The sequence below is a fragment of the Bos taurus genome, chromosome 9 (genome assembly GCF_002263795.3).
Source record: "Bos taurus isolate L1 Dominette 01449 registration number 42190680 breed Hereford chromosome 9, ARS-UCD2.0, whole genome shotgun sequence".
NCBI classification, from domain to species: Eukaryota; Metazoa; Chordata; class Mammalia; order Artiodactyla; family Bovidae; genus Bos; species Bos taurus.
In genome coordinates this window covers 17255978-17272449 of record NC_037336.1, presented here as the reverse complement: position 1 = coordinate 17272449, position 16472 = coordinate 17255978, and the positions used below count along the sequence as shown (strand labels likewise).

The 16472-nt window shown below is 40.4% G+C and overlaps 1 non-coding gene across 1 annotated transcript; it reads right to left on the bottom strand.

Annotated features, from left to right (window-relative positions):
- Positions 1–14899: 14899 nt before the first annotated feature.
- On the bottom strand, positions 14900–14971 carry TRNAA-UGC (transfer RNA alanine (anticodon UGC)). The gene has a single exon. It is a non-coding gene; the product is annotated as a tRNA-Ala (tRNA).
- Between the last annotated feature and the right edge of the window lie 1501 nt (positions 14972–16472).

The following is a 16472-nucleotide window of genomic DNA, read 5'->3' as shown; positions in this document are numbered from 1 at the left end:
TTGTGGCCGACTCTTGTGGGGCTGGGAATATATAAGACCCTATTCCGCCCTCACAGAATATGTAGTGAATTCAGGATTCAGATCATGTATTTGTTTTCTGTTGTGGTTTAATCAGTCACCACAGATCTTGCAGCTTTAGAAACACTTTTTTCCTTTCTGACTGTGTCATGGATCAGAAGTCTGGATACATGTTAGCAGGTTCTCTGCCTGGGGTCTCAGGCCTGAACTCCAGGTGTTGACTGGACTGTAGCCTTACCTGGGAGTCAGGGTGCACTTCTAAGCTCATTCAGGTTTTGGCAGAACTCAGCTCTAGGACCAAGGTCCCCATTTCCTTGCTGGCTGTTAGTTGGGATCCTTCTGGGCTCCTAGAGATCACCCTTAGGTCTTAGCTGTGTGGAGCAGCTTACTTCTTTGAAGCCAGTAGGAGAATCTCCCCAGTCTGTTATGTGACATGATCACAGCCGTACTAGTCTATCATATAGAATAGTACCAGGTTCTGCTCACACTCGAGGGAGGGGTGATCCAGGACCCTACACCAGGAGCTGGGGCAAGAGTCTTGGGGCCAACTGAGAATTCAGGCTGCCACAGGCAGGGAACAGGTTTGACAACAGACAGGTGCTATGAGAACCCATGGGAGGAGCCCCTGTCCTGGCTGGGACAGAGAATGGAAGAAATGGCGAATACCCTCAAGAGGGGTTCTGCCTACATTGAGCTGGAGGCTGAGTCGACTGACAGTAGAAGGCTTATAGGGAGAGAAGGAGCCCCCTGTGAGGAAGGAGAGGACACCAGGACCGCTGGGATGCACAGTTAGGGCTTAAGTGCTAGGGTGAGGAAGGAGAAAGCAAATGATGTCAGCCAGGTAGGCAGGGCTTGGGGAAACCAGGGTAGGTGGCCAGCCCTTCCAGCTCAAACCTGCCAGGCTGCCAGTGAGGCTGCATGAGGGACTGACCTAGACCCATGTCCCAAGTCACCCCTACCCTTCCTCACCAGCCTGGTTACACACGCCCTCTCCCACCAAGCACAACAGCAGGTCACCCACCAGAACAGTCCACTCTTTGTGTTTATTTTTCCTTCTTCTCTGTGCCATTTAAAATGAAGACAAAACCTAATCCTTGATCCTTGTGTTGAACAATGGTCAGGCTTGGTCTTCTGTTCTCCAGGCAGCATAAATATATCTCAGTCCCCCCAGAGGAGGCACATGAAGCTCAGATACTATGATCTGCCCAGGTGAGTGAGTTCCAAGCGATTCCAGTTTCCCATCTTTCAGAGCATCCTGGTTTTCCTTGGTCACATTCACACCTTCTATTTGTATATTCAGTTTATTGCCAAGATATTCTCCATCAAGATCAGTAGCCAATGGCCACCTGTGAACTCAGGAGAAAAATGTGAGACTCTCTGGGGAAGCCCTGGGACATAATGATGTTCAGTTAGTGCTTGCTGGATCCAGAGACTCTGACCACAGAATCTGCACAGGGTAGGTATTTAGGAAAGGGAAAATGAAGTAGGGGGATAAAGGAGAGAAAGACTTGGGTTCAAAGTCAAGTTGCACTACAGACTAACCATATGAATTTAGACAGTTTATTTAGGCTGTTTGAGCCTCACTCTACTTACCTATACCCCACTCTAGTACTCTTGCCTGCAAAATCCCATGGACGGAGGAGCCTGGCAGGCCGCAGTCCATGGGGTCGCCAAGAGTCAGACACGACTGAGCGACTTCACTTTCACTTTCATGCATTGGAGAAGGAAATGGCAACCCACTCCAGTGTTCTTGCTTGGAGAATCCCAGGGACAGGGAAGCCTGGCGGGCTGCCGTCCATGGGGTTGCACAGAGTCAGACACGACTGAAGCGACTTAGCAGCTTAGCAGCAGCAGCTACTTACCTTAATTCACACAGAGGTTGTTAAGGAGGTGCTAGAATTTGAATCAAAATCTAGCTGACATCTGAAACCCACGTTGTTCTGCTCTGTGCTGCTATCTCCTCCTAAGATATTGAAATCAGCTTGGCTGATGGGCTTATACAGTTTTATCTTCATGTAGTTCATGACTATATGCTTTTTTTTTCCTCTTGCTTTTTTAATCCCAAGGGTTTATTTTTCAGTCCAGTGTCAGTAAAGTTTAGGATAGTCAGTTATCTACCAAATGCATTCTAAGAAGTTTCAGATCCCGAGAATCTAGTATCAAAGATATACCTGTCTTTGTTTTCATTCATTTAACAAAAATGTTCTTAGTAAGTGTCCTCTAATTTCAAGGGATGATTGATGATATCTGAAAGGAGACAGTGGGGCACCACAAAGATGTAGGGGTTCTCTTGTGAATATTTGATGGATTTGATTATTGATTTATTACAACACATTCAATAGTCTTCAGAGATAGCATCTTCTGGAATGCAGGAGTGTCTGTCAGTCAGTAGGGAAGTGTTTCTCCCTTGGTTCTCAGGTACCAAGACTATCTGGCCAATGAGGCCGGACATTGTCATGAAATGACTGACGGCTTGCTCAGAAGAGACTCATCAACAGATTCCTGGGTAAGTAATGCTGCTGTGGTTCCAAAGGAAAGAAGTCAAGGCTGTGGTAGCATCTTTATCACTTCTTCTGTATTCCACACAGCTGAGTATCTGCTCCATGATGGGCATGTGAATACAATAGTAAGCCAGGCACAATCTATTTTTGTGTCATGTAGAATTATATAGTTAACTGCTGGTCTTGTTGCCTCTCCTGGAGAAGCAAGGGGTGGCTGCAGGTCACCATGGGGACGGAGACACATATTGGGGAGCATTCAGCCACAGGGCCCTGCGACGGCTGATATCTTGCCTCGCTAGCCCTGAGACCTGGCTTCAGCCAACAACCACAAGCCAAATAAGCTTTAGTTCTAAGGTCTGTGGGCTGACTAGACTCGTATAGCATTTCCATGCCATGTTTAAAAGGCCAGTCTCCACATCTTGAACAACATGTTTCACAAAATATTATTTTTAACAAGCACTCTGGTACTTTTTAGAGATAATAGTAGTGAAGACAGTTACAGTAAGTACTCTGAAATGTGGGCACCTGATTAGAATCTTTTAAATTCTTATTATTCATACATGGATTTAGGGTATTTTGAGTGATGACTAACTACCCCTGGAGTGTAAAAAAGAATACATACACCTGCCCACATAATATTTCTTGATAATGGAATGCTACATTGTAAATTATAGTCAGCATAACACAGAGCCTGGTTCATATCCTGGAAGAGGAGAATTCTTTCCCTAGCTCTTTGCTTTTCTTTCCATACATATTACTGGGGTTCTAGTACCTTAACCAATGATATGTGCCTCAAACCTTAATCTGTTAAGTAGATTTATAAATATTTTATGTTAGGTTCCTAAAATGTAACATTACTGAATTACACAAAGAAGATTAAAATTTTATTTGTGACTCTCTTGTTTATGTAAAAGTTTTCTTATTTCCCCCAGGACAATTCTGCTTGATTTCCATTGTCTTAGTGCTTTATTGATAACAACTCTTTTCATGTCATTCTGACTAGTAATCAGGTCTGGAAAACATAATATTTGATAATTCTAGTAAATAGAGTAATAAAATGAATCATGTCCATTTTCACTGTCAACATGCTAAATTAGCTGTGTGAACACATACAATGCAATACTTTGTAGTTTTCTAACAATGTTCTGTATTAAGGTTGGCTGGTGGATTGTTATTTAAATCATTTTCCAGAATTGCTGTAGATTTTGTTACCTTCTCTTCCTAACCCTCTACATGGATGTATGAGTTACATGTATGAATTTAAAGTATTTTTTCTCTGCATATTGGAATCTAATTAAAATGAAAAATGAGAATTCAATGAGAAAAATATTTTAGAGAAAAGTGAAATATCCATTTGTTCTTAGATTATAGATGAGAATTTTCAACCAGGAAATGTAAATTGCTAAGGAGTGATTTAGTGTAACTTACTGCATTAGTCTTAATTATACAAAATGAGGAATCATATTTACATAGAAATTTGAAAGTCTACTGCAGTGCTATTGAAAGCACTAGTATACAACTAAAACCTCTGGCTTTTAACTGACTTGATCAAAGCCATTTAAAGGAATACGAAATAAAGTGTAAAGAACCAGAGAATCACTTAAAAGTTCAAACAGGAAAGAAGTGTGTATGTTCTAAGCACTTTGAAACTACAATAATTAGTCTTAAGTTAACAGCTGAGCCAAAAACTGAAACTGAACCCGAGACATGATGACTGATCTGACTTCTGTGAAAAAAAATCATACTCATAAAAAGCTTTTACAATGAAAAATTTCTGCAATATTTGCATACAAGAGAGACTGGAAATCTTTCCAGTGTGCATTAGCTTTAGATGTAGAGCTCTTGAATTTCTTAAAGGTGCTTGAGAGAAAATTCTTTGTAGAAGCTCTAAAAAGGATTTGAAAATAACCCCAAGAGATGGAGTTATATGTTCTTGGGATCCGATTGAAGACCATACCTTATAAATCCAGACTTGTCAGGATAATGGATCTGGAAATATTAAGTCTAACACAACTTTCAGTTCTTACTCTCTGTTCTTTCTTCATGAGGCAGATGAAGAATAATCTACAATCCATTTCCTTTTATCTTATTTATAAATGTAACAGGCCATTCTGCTTATCTTGCCTCATCTGGCCAGCCTTGTGGATGGTAGGTTTTTGTCTAATTCTCAGCTCTGGCCCAGTAAAGTTCATGGATGACAAAAGGTTTTGATTTCCCCTATTCACTGAAGAACTATTTACTGTAAAATAGCCCTATAATTGAAATTTAAAGAGCTTTACTTTGTCTAGCCTTATGAAGATAAAGCTTAAAGAAGTGATTTAATTTGATTCTGAACGATATTCAATAACAGTAGTTTTTAGTTCCATTAAAGGTCAGGGCAAAAGGTATGGAAAAAGAACAAGATAAATGTGGGGTAGATATTAGAAACTTTTGCATTCTGATTTGGAATTAATTAGGGTTTATTTGCCAGATATTTGCTCTTCTGACAGTATTTAAGGAAAGGATATACATGAATCATTTCCCTGGGAAGGTTGGAGGGTAATCTTTGCTGGACCAGAGTAGTGCTATGCTTAGTTGCTCAGTCATGTCCAACTCTTTGCAACCCCATGGAATGTAGCACCAGGTTCCTCTGTCCATGGGGATTTTCCAGGCAAGAATACTAGATGGGTTGCCATGTCCTCCTCCAGGGGATCTTTCCGGCTAAGAGATTGAACCTTGGTCTCTCTCATCACAGGTGGATTCTTTACCATCTGAGCCACCAGGGAAGCCCATGAATACTGGAGTGGGTAGTCTATCTCTTCTCCAGGTGATCTTCCTGACCCAGGTATCGAACCAGGATCTTCTGAATGGCAGGTGTATTCCATACCAGCTGAGTTACCAGGGAAGCCCAGATCAGGGAAGCAGTGGCTAAATAATACATAAAGATATTCTTCCGAATTTGAGTATGTCTTTCATCTCTATCTGGGCTTCCTTGGTGGCTCAGATGGTAGAGAATCTGCCTGCAATGCAGGAAACCCGGGTTCAATCACTGGGTCTGGATAATCCCCTGGAGAAGAGAATGGTGACCCACTCCATTGTTCTTGCTTGGAGAATTCAATTGACAGAGGAGCCTGGTGAGCTCCAGTCCATGGCACAGCAAAGAGTTAGACTGTCTATCTATCTTGTATTGTCAAAATTTATCGTTTGTATTTTTTATAATTATAAGTAGATTTAGTAAGTCTAAATGTAATAAAACTTACCTAGCAATCAGTAAGAACATATTTAAGAAATCTAATGCTTCAAATTATATGTTTGAAGCTTCATACTAGCCTGAATTTTTAGATGCTGTATGGATGAGGGCGTGAGTGAATATATGTGTTTTGAAAGCACATCAAGAAAATCCTGTTTCATTTAGCTAAGTAGCAACAAAATCTAACAAAAACAATAATGTCCTTTTTTATGCTGGTGAGGAAACTTAGAGGGGTTCAGGGAATGTAAATAATGTAAGGAAATTATTCTTTCAAACTTGAATCACTAATTTATCTATTTGGTGAATCCCTCAGTGGGTCAGACTTTAATCTGGAAGGTGATAATGACTCATTTCTCCAACAGTTTAAATCTTTACTGTTTGGCAGAAACTAATAAAAGATCTTTTGCCATTATAAGGATGTTTGATGTGGCCATTAAAAACTCAGCTCCCTCAGTGCCTGACTATAGCAAATACTCTTCCAAGTATTAAAAGTAGGCACATTTATTTAGTTTTGTCTATTGAGTCTCATATTTAACTTAAAATTTCATTGCTGATATTTTTCCTTCAGTTGTAAGCGCAAAAACATTTCAAGTGCTACATTACCACATTCAGTTGAGTTATTGTGCTAGAATATCAGCAGTATGCTAGCTACTATGGCCATAGTAGTAATTGTAATTGTTCAAAAATACTTGGTTATTAGAGCTCCTTTATCATAAAAAAAAAAGATAATTTTTGTTGTTTTATTTCAAATAGCCTTACTGGCATCCTGCTTCAGTATAGTCTATGAATGATGTTATTAAAATGCAAATTCCAGATGGTGCAGTGGTAAAGAGTTCACCTGCCAATACAGGAGACCCAAAAGATGCAGGTTTGAACCCTGAGTTGGGAAGATCCCCTGGAGTAGGAAAAAGCAACCCGCTCCAGTATTCTTGCCTGGAAAATTCCATGGACAGAGGAGCCTGGCGGGCTACAGTTCATGGGGTCGCAAAGAGTCGGACACAACTGAGCACAATCGCAACCCAGCATGTAATCTAATAATAGGGTACAAATGAACATATATATATTTTTGTAATAAATCTAGAAGTAAATGGGTTTTCCTGACTTCTCTGAGCTGTTCTAGAAAATGAATCAAACCCAGGTTGACTTTTAGCCAGCCTGTTAGAAGCACAGGTAACAAGATGGACTTGGGACCAGCACCTGAAGTGGAAGAAGGTTTTGTGGGACTGAGCCCTTTACTGTAGAATCTGACTCTACTCTAGAGTAAGCAACGTCAGAATTGAGTGGATTCTGGGACTCCCTGGGGTATCTGAGAATTGCTGTTGGTGTGGGAAAACCTACATACACACACACACATGCACACACACACAGTACCCAATTTCATACACACTTTGGAACTGGCTCCAGGAGCTCTTTTACAAGGCTGATGGAGCCATTTCAGATCCTCTGAGGAATCCAGAAAGATATGGAACATGATGTGTAAACTGGTCTAGGTGAAACCTCAAAGCATATTTTATTTAAAAACGCGAGACCACATAAATATCTATATCTACACTGATGTGCCCCTATTTTGTATATAATTTAAATGTGGTATCACTCCCTAAACTTAAATATACGAAGTCATTCCATCAGTCCTTAAGCAGGTATTAATCAGATCAGATCAGTCACTCAGTCGTGTCCAACTCTTTGCGACCCCATGAATCGCAGCACACCAGGCCTCCCTGTCCATCACCAACTCCTGGAGCTCACTGAGACTCACGTCCATCGAGTCAGTGATGACATCCAGCCATCTCATCCTCTGTCGTCCCCTTCTCCTCCTGCCCCCAATCCCTCCCAGCATCACAGTCTTTTCCAATGAGTCAACTCTTCGCATGAGGTGGCCAAAGTACTGGAGTTTCAGCTTCAGCATCATTCCTTCCAAAGAAACCCCAGGGCTGATCTCCTTCAGAATGGACTGGTTGGATCTCCTTGCAGTCCAAGGGACTCTCAAGAGTCTTCTCCGACACCACAGTTCAAAAGCATCAATTCTTCAGCACTCAGCCTTCTTCACAGTCCAACTCTCACATCCATACATGACCACTGGAAAAACCATAGCCTTGACTAGACAAACCTTTGTTGGCAAAGTAATGTCTCTGCTTTTGAATATGCTATCTAGGTTGGTCATAACTTTCCTTCCAAGGAGTAAGCATCTTTTAATTTCATGGCTGCAGTCACTAATAGAATATACTTATTTTAAGAAAGATGATGGGAGTCACTGGCAAAGTTACTCTTAAACAAAGTTACTACAGAACTTTTGACACTAACTATGAGCTTTTTAAGATCCCCAAAGTTAGTGTGACCTTAGAGCTTCAACAGGGAACCTTTATCAATTCATCTTCAATAAACTTTCTCTCCTGTAGCTGTATACAGTCTCTTCATATGGAAGGAAAGCTCTGCTGCTGCTGTTGCTGCTACATCGCTTCAGTCGTGTCCGACTCTGTGTGACCCCATAGACGGCAGCCCACCAGGCTCCCCTGTCCCTGGGATTTTCCAGGCAAGAGTACTGGAGTGGGTTGCCACTGCCTTCTCTGAAGGAAAGCTCTACTCAGCTCATTTTCACACTAAGAGAGAAGCAGTTGAGGTAAAAACAGTAATCTTATCCCAAGGGCAGGACTAGTCTATTGATTACAATAGAGAAATGAAATCATTAGCAGAATTTTTTGTCTGGTTTGATCTATGACATTAGTATTGAAAGCTTAAAAAAATTACATTGAAATATACTACTAGTGCACTTGCACTGAAAACAGAAAATAAAAGAAAATCTCTGTTTACAAATAAGGACAGTGTTAGTCTAGATTTAAGTGTATAATTCGAATACATAGAGTTTGCCACCACTTGCTTCTCACTGCAGACTTCTGTTTGTTTGACAGAGGTATGAGCAATCTGCAGTTTTACATGGATAATTAAAGTTTCTAATGTTCTATTAATATTATCTAAAGCTGTGATTGCCCAATCAATCAATTATTTTTAGGTGAAAAAAAGTCAGCTTCCATTTCCAAATGAAAGAGAAGCTAAATTTGCTCTATAAAGTAAAAGAGGTGGAAAAAGTAAAAATTAAAAAAAATAAAAGTACTGATGGGTTTGGTCCCTTAAACTGAATTACCTTCAGAATTAAAGATTAGAAAAGAATTTACATGGTATTCCATTTGCCTAGAATTCCCTTCTAGGAATCTGTAGATGGTAAAATCTGATCAAATTGTAAGGTGCAGATTAAAAACAAATTCTTCCATGAAATTTCCCTAGCATCTACTAGCTAGAAAAAGTACACAATCTAAAAGTTGAGAATTATGTTTCATCTGATGGACAAACTGAGCACTTCAGCCTGGAGGACAACCTCTCGGATCGCTCTGAGGGACTGCTCCCAAGAGGTAAGGAAGGAGCCAGGATATATACAACTTTTGCAACTAAAAAACTGGTAATCAGAACATCAAAATATTACTGCTCAATGTTCTGTAATAACCTAAATGGGAAAATAATTTGAAAATAATAGATACATGTACATGTAATAAACAAGAAAACCAGACATTTCAAGCTAAAGAATTTTGTACTTTTCTATGTATGGGAAGATGCAAGAATCTGGCTCATTGAAATCAGTCCTTGCATATGCACCTTAACTATGTCGGGCCAGTATCCTGTTTTTCTCCACCCTGAATATCCTCATGGTGCATAGGTGAGGGTAGCTACAATGGTTGCTGGCTTCAATGTGTCCTTTGTTTATTGATGGGGCAGACAACATTGTCAATCACACAGTCAGTTAGATACTTTCCTTTGTGCTCATAAATCCAGATTGGACTCAGATGGAGTTGAGATATATCAGATAGTATTTCGTAAAGTGTGAGGCATGGATACGGATGGAAGAGCAGGTTAGATTAAACATTTCAAGCTGTGTATTAGTTTCGCAGGGCTACCCTAAAATACTATGAACTTGGTGGATCAGAACAACAGAAATGGGTTCTGTCACAGTTTAGGGCCTAGATTTTCAAAATCAAGGTGTCCCCAGAGCCACATTCCCTCTGAGATTCTGGATGAATCCTTCCTTGAGTCTTCCCAGCTTCTGGTGGTGCTGGCAATCCTTAGCATCTCTTGGCTTGTAGCCTCATCACTCCTATCTCTGCCTCTGTCTGTTGTCACATGGCCTGCTCCCTGCTCACCTGTCTCTTCACAAAACAACCTTCCCCTGTCTCTTCACATCATATCTTAAAAGGACACCAGTTATTTGGGAATAAAATTTCACCCTACCCAGTGTGTGCTATGTACGTGCTAAGTCCTTCAGTTGTGTTTGATGGCCTCTATCCCGTCAGGCTCCTCTGTCCATGGGATTCTCCAGGCAAGAATACTGGAGTGGGTTTCCATGCCCTCCTGCATGAGATCTTCTTGACCTAGGAATTGAACCCATGTCTCTTATATATCCTGCACTGGCAGGTGGGCTAGTATCACCCGGGAAGCCCCTATACAGGAGGATCTCAGCTTTACAAATTATATCTGCAATAACTTTATTTCTAAATAAGGTCAAACTCTGAGGTACTTCAACATATCTTTTGGCGGACACAATTCAACCCATAACAAGGAAAAATGAAGGTGTATGTTTTGTTGGGGACCCTGGGTCAAAGCTATTTGTAAGGCCTCCCCAGACAGCGATTTTGCTTTTTTGCATTTCTTTTCTATGGGAATGGTCTTGATCCCTGTCTCCTGTACAATGTCACGAACCTCATTCCATAGTTCATCAGGCACTCTATCTATCAGATCTAGGCCCTTAAACCTATTTCTCACTTCCACTGTATAATCATAAGGGGTTTGATTTAGGTCATACCTGAATGGTCTAGTGGTTTTCCCTACTTTCTTCAATTTAAGTCTGAATTTGGCAATAAGAAGTTCACGGTCTGAGCCACAGTCAGCTCTTGGTCTTGTTTTTGCTGACTGTATAGAGCTTCTCCATCTTTGGCTGCAAAGAATATAATCAATCTGATTTTGGTGTTGACCATCTGGTGATGTCCATGTATAGAGTCTTCTCTTGTGTTGTTGGAAGAGGGTGTTTATTATGACCAGTGCATTTTCTTGGCAAAACTCTATTAGTCTTTGCCCTGCTTCATTCTGTATTCCAAGGCCAAATTTGCCTGTTACTCCAGGTGTTTCTTGACTTCCTACTTTTGTATTCCAATCCCCTATAATGAAAAGGACATCTTTTTTTGGGTGTTAGTTCTAAAAGGTCTTGTAGGTCTTCACAGAACCGTTCAACTTCAGCTTCTTCAGCATTACTGGTTGGGGCATAGACTTGGATTACCGTGATATTGAATGGTTTGCCTTGGAAATGAACAGAGATCATTCTGTCGTTTTTGAGATTGCATCCAAGTACTGCGTTTCAGACTCTTTTGTTGACCATGATGGCCACTCCACTCCTTCTGAGGGATTCCTGCCCGCAGTAGTAGATATAATGGTCATCTGAGTTAAATTCACCCATTCCAGTCCATCTTAGTTCGCTGATTCCTAGAATGTCGACATTCTCTCTTGCCATTTCTTGTTTGACCACTTCCAATTTGCCCTGATTCATGGACCTGACATTCCAGGTTCCTATGCAATATTGCTCTTTATAGCATCAGACCTTGCTTTTATCACCAGTCACATCCACAGTTGGGTATTGTTTTTGCTTTGGCTCCATCCCTTCATTCTTTATGGAGTTATTTCTCCACTGATCTCCAGTAGCATATTGGGCACCTACTGACCTGGGGAGTTTCTCTTTCAGTATCCTATCATTTTGCCTTTTCATACTGTTCATGGGGTTCTCAAGGCAAGAATATTGAAGTGGTTTGCCATTCCCTTCTCCAGTGGACCACATTCTGTCAAATCTCTCTACCATGACCCGCCCGTCTTGGATTGCCCCACTGGCATGGCTTAGTTTCATTGAGTTAGACAAGGCTGTGGTCCTAGTGTGATTAGATTAACTAGTTTTCTGTGAGTATGGTTTCAGTGTGTTTGCCCTCTGATACCCTCTTGCAACACCTACCGTCTTACTTGGGTTTCTCTTACCTTGGGCGTGGGGTATCTCTTCACTGCTGCTCCAGCAAAGTGCAGCCATTGCTCCTTACCTTGGGTGAGGGGTATCTCCTCACTGTCGCCCTTCCTGACCTTCAATGTGGGATAGCTCCTCTGAAAAAAGTTGGCTTAAAGCTCAACATTCAGAAAACGAAGATCATGGCATCTGGTCCCACCACTTCATGGGAAATAGATGGGGAAACAGTGGAAACAGTGTCAGACGTTATTTTTCTGGGCTCCAAAATCACTACAGATGGTGACTGCAGCCATGAAATTAAAAGACGCTTACTCCTTAGAAGGAAAGTTATGACCAACCTAGATAGCATATTGAAAAGCAGAGACATTACTTTGCCAACAAAGGTTCGTCTAGTCAAGGCTATGGTTTTTCCAGTGGTCATGTATGGATGTGAGAGTTGAACTGTGAAGAAGGCTGAGTGCTGAAGAATTGATGCTTTTGAACTGTGGTGTTGGAGAAGACTCTTGAGAGTACCTTGGACTGCAAGGAGAGCCAACCAGTCCATTCTGAAGGAGATCAGCCCTGGGATTTCTTTGGAAGGAATGATGCTGAAGCTGAAACTCCAGTACTTTGGCCACCTCATGCGAAGAGTTGACTCATTGGAAAAGACTGTGATGCTGGGAGGGATGGGGGGCAGGAGGAGAAGGGGACGACAGAGGATGAGATGGCTGGATGGCATCACTGACTCGATGGCCATGAGTCTGAGTGAACTCTGGGAGTTGGTGATAGACAGGGAGGCCTGGTGTGCTGTGATTCATGGGGTCGCAAAGAGTCGGACATGACTGAGCGACTGATCTTTTCTCTGGTTCAAAACTTGGATCGGTTGCTGTCCATCTCACATATTGGCCCTTTAGCTTAGCTCTTGGATTTGTTTCTGAGCTCTGTGAGGAGAAGACCTGTAAGCAGACACAGGAGGGGAAATTCACATAAGAATGGATATCTGTGCATCATAGGGATGGACCTGAGAGTCTAGGGAAACCAAGATGGCTTAGGATCTCAGACCAGGTTACAAAGAGAAGGCAGCTGGATAGAGAGAATAACACTGAAATCTGCAGTTGGCCTCTTGTAGTATTCAGCTGAACACTAATAAGTTGATATGTATTAGGAAACTATCTAAGGCTGGAGAAAGAATCACGTGGATTACAGATAACAATGCACTGGACAAATGGTACAGGTCATCCTTCTGTCAAGGAAAATGGTGACCCATGCGAATACAGATCTGCACAAAGGAACAAGGGGCTCTGAAAACGATGATTCCAGCAGTCAATATATAAAGACTTTACAATTACTGTTCAAATCTTTTTAAAATATAATTGCTTAAACAAGAATATTCAAAATGAGTGGAGTTTTCTGCTAGAGAAAGCAGTTATTAAGGACACTTTGCTTTTCTTTAAAGTTTTTATTGGAATTTGTTGGTTTACACTGTTGTGTTAGTTTTAGGTATACAGCAAAGTGGATCAGTTTTAAATATACATATATCCACTCCTTTTTAAGATTCTTTTCCCATAAAGGACATTACAGAGTAGAGTTCTCTGCACTATTGCTTGTAACAGGGTAGTTCTGAGAAACTGGAGGGCTTATGGATGATAAAAGTAGATGTCTTTATAGTAAGAGGGGCTATTGACATTGACACTGACGTCGCTCAGTCCTGTCCGACTCTTTGCAACCCCATGGACTGTAGCCTACAAGGCTCCTCAGTCCATGGAATTTTCCAGGCAAAAGTACTGGAGTGGGTTGCCATTAAGTTTGCTCCTGACAAAGTAGGACTGTGGTCTCTGTCAAAGGGTTCTGAATCTTCCACTTCAACCTTGAAACATGTCCTGAGAGCTCTTTTAAACTCCTTCCTTGGACAGCTTTGGAAAACTGGGAATACTTCACTAATGTAAAGTAGCTTTTAGCTGTTCTCCCATAAGAGATCTTGGAGAACGATGTTTATAAAGGACATTTTCTTAGGTGTCCTTATGGTGAACTCAATGACTTATGACTTATGAATGCTTATTCAAATAAATTTGATAGAGATATATAGCCTCAGAAAAGAATAGATAAGAAATCAGGAAAATGGAATTTCAAATCTATTTGAAATCTAATGACTGACATAAAAATGGTATCAAGTTTTTCATTCAAGCAAATGTTTATTTTATGAAATCAATAACGTTTAAAAATCTTTTTAAAAAAAGAGGAGGAAAGAGTAGGAGGAAAAAGACGAAATCAAACTAAAATCACAAAACAGAGTTTTAAGAGAGTAAGAGAGTTTTCATAATAGTACCCCCTGAGTATTGTTTCAATCATATATTCAATTTATGAGCTTGCTTTTCAATTAGAAACCTTTTCAATGAGAAATCAAACTATTTCTATTTCTTTCCTTATTTCTTGATTTGCCCTGAGAGTGTAGAGGACAATTTCACAACAGTTCTGTAAGAAAAGCAGTTTTAGAAATGTTCAACTTTTATTTATGAGATTAATTTGGAGTTTTATCAGTTTCAAGATCATACGAGTAGTACTGTATCCTGTATCATGGGCATGTGAATTGCTGCAAGAGTGTGGTAGCGATTGAGGCTGGGCGGATAATCAGAGTCAATGCACATAATCAGAGTCAGTGCCCAGAGGCATGTGAACACTTGATTGTGCGGTTTCACAGTTCACTCTTCGGCATTGGCACCAATGTGCCAAATGACCTGGAAGTAAAATCATAAGTGTACTGCACCTTTCTGCAGCAGTGCTTTTACTCAAAATCTGGTGGGATGAAGTGTTACATACAAAAAGTTTAAAAGGTTAATATTATAACAAATATGGTTCTTCTGTGGAGCATGATATTTTTGGTAACATTAAGGTGTAAGTACCGTGGATCTGGCAGCAGATGGTAAGGACGTGTCATGGTAGCTGTTTGCTCTTTTCTCCTTTTTACAATATTTTTGAGAAAGGTAATTTGAAAGTCTAGATTGAAGGGAAATGATCAAAATGTGTTTCTTTTTTATAAGAAGAGGATAATATTTGTTGTACTGCTTAGCTTCAAGGGCATTATCGTGTTGAAAAATTTTAGCTGTGAGAGAACTGAGAGAAAAGGACAGATGGAGGTGCTAGGAATTGAACCCAGGGCCTTGTGCATGCAAAGCACATGCTCTACCACTGAGCTACACCCCCTATTTCTATAAGAAGTTGTTAAGCAGCACTTTGTAAGCAATAACAGGATTCTTGAACTATAAGGGAAAACAAAGCAGCAAACATGGTAAGATCAGAAGAAAAATATTCTGGAGGATAATGAACAATCTTCAGGTTCAGGGAACAACGCCAGTGTTTTCTATTAGATTCCTCTGTTGTCACCTAGGACTTCCCTGGTGGCTCAGATGCTAAAGCGTCTGTCTACAATGCAGGAGACTCAGGTTCAATCCCTAGGTTGGGAAGATCCCCTGGAGAAGGAAATGGCAATCCACTCCAGTACTATTGCCTGGAAATCCAACTGCTTCTCTTGCTATAGGCTTCCGAGGTGTTAGACTCCTACCCAGGTGTTTTGGTTACTTTTCAGAGTTTAAATATTAATTCTCTCTTGAGTATCTTCCTTTGGTTTCTTAGAGCTTCTCCTTCAACTACTACTTTCTGTCCAAGAGACAGACAGTTTCCCATTTCAACTGCTGAGCCTCACCTACCAAGCTCACCTGCTAGCTAACAATAAACAAATGAAAAAACACCCAGCTAAACACTACTGTCTCAATCACTTCTGGAAAACATGCTCCAATCGCAGACTTGTAAAATCTTTGCTTCTATCATGGTCTTCAAATTAGACTTTATCTCATGAGCTGTTTTATGTCTGTACAACTTTTATCCTCCTGCTATATCATAGCAACAAATGACCAAATTTACAAAGCAAATAGTTTAAAAAGAATCCTCTGTTTCCTGCATTGGCAGGTAGATTCTTTACTAGAATATATACTTGGGAATATACAACTTGAGAAGTTGGGATATACTTGGAAAACTATATCACTTGGGAAGCCCCTATTCTCTCCTGTTCTTTTTTTCCAAACTGTCCTTTCCCCTCCCCTATGCTTGGGGGATTTTCTGATTTTTGTCACCATAGTATGGTTTTGCCTTTTTAAAACTTCACAGAAATAGAACCATTAGAACATGTACTCCTTCATGCCTGGCTTCTTTGGTGTATTAAAGATTCTTACCCATTGTTGGGTTTATCAGTAATCCATTTCTTTTTTATTATTTAGAAATATTCTACTGAATCATAATCTATTTGTCCATTCACCTCTTGTGAGTAATTGAGTTTCTTTTATAGTCTTTGGATACTAAGTATGATGCTGTTATGAACATTCTTGTACAATGTTCATAGAGACAAATCTTTTCACTGGAACTGAGTAAATAACTAGTAATGGACTGTCTGAATCAAAAGGCAGGTGTATGTTGAATTTTATAAAGAAGGCCCAGTAGTTTTCCAAACTGTTTTACATTTCTACACAACAATATGTGAAAGACCTATTATTCCATATCCTTGTCAATACTTAGAACTGTCATTTACACATATTTTAGAATTGCACATATTTAAGATGTAAAATTGATGTTCTGACGCATGTTAACTATGATATTATCACCACGATCAAGATAATGAGCATATTCTTCATCCCACAGTTTCCTTGTGCCC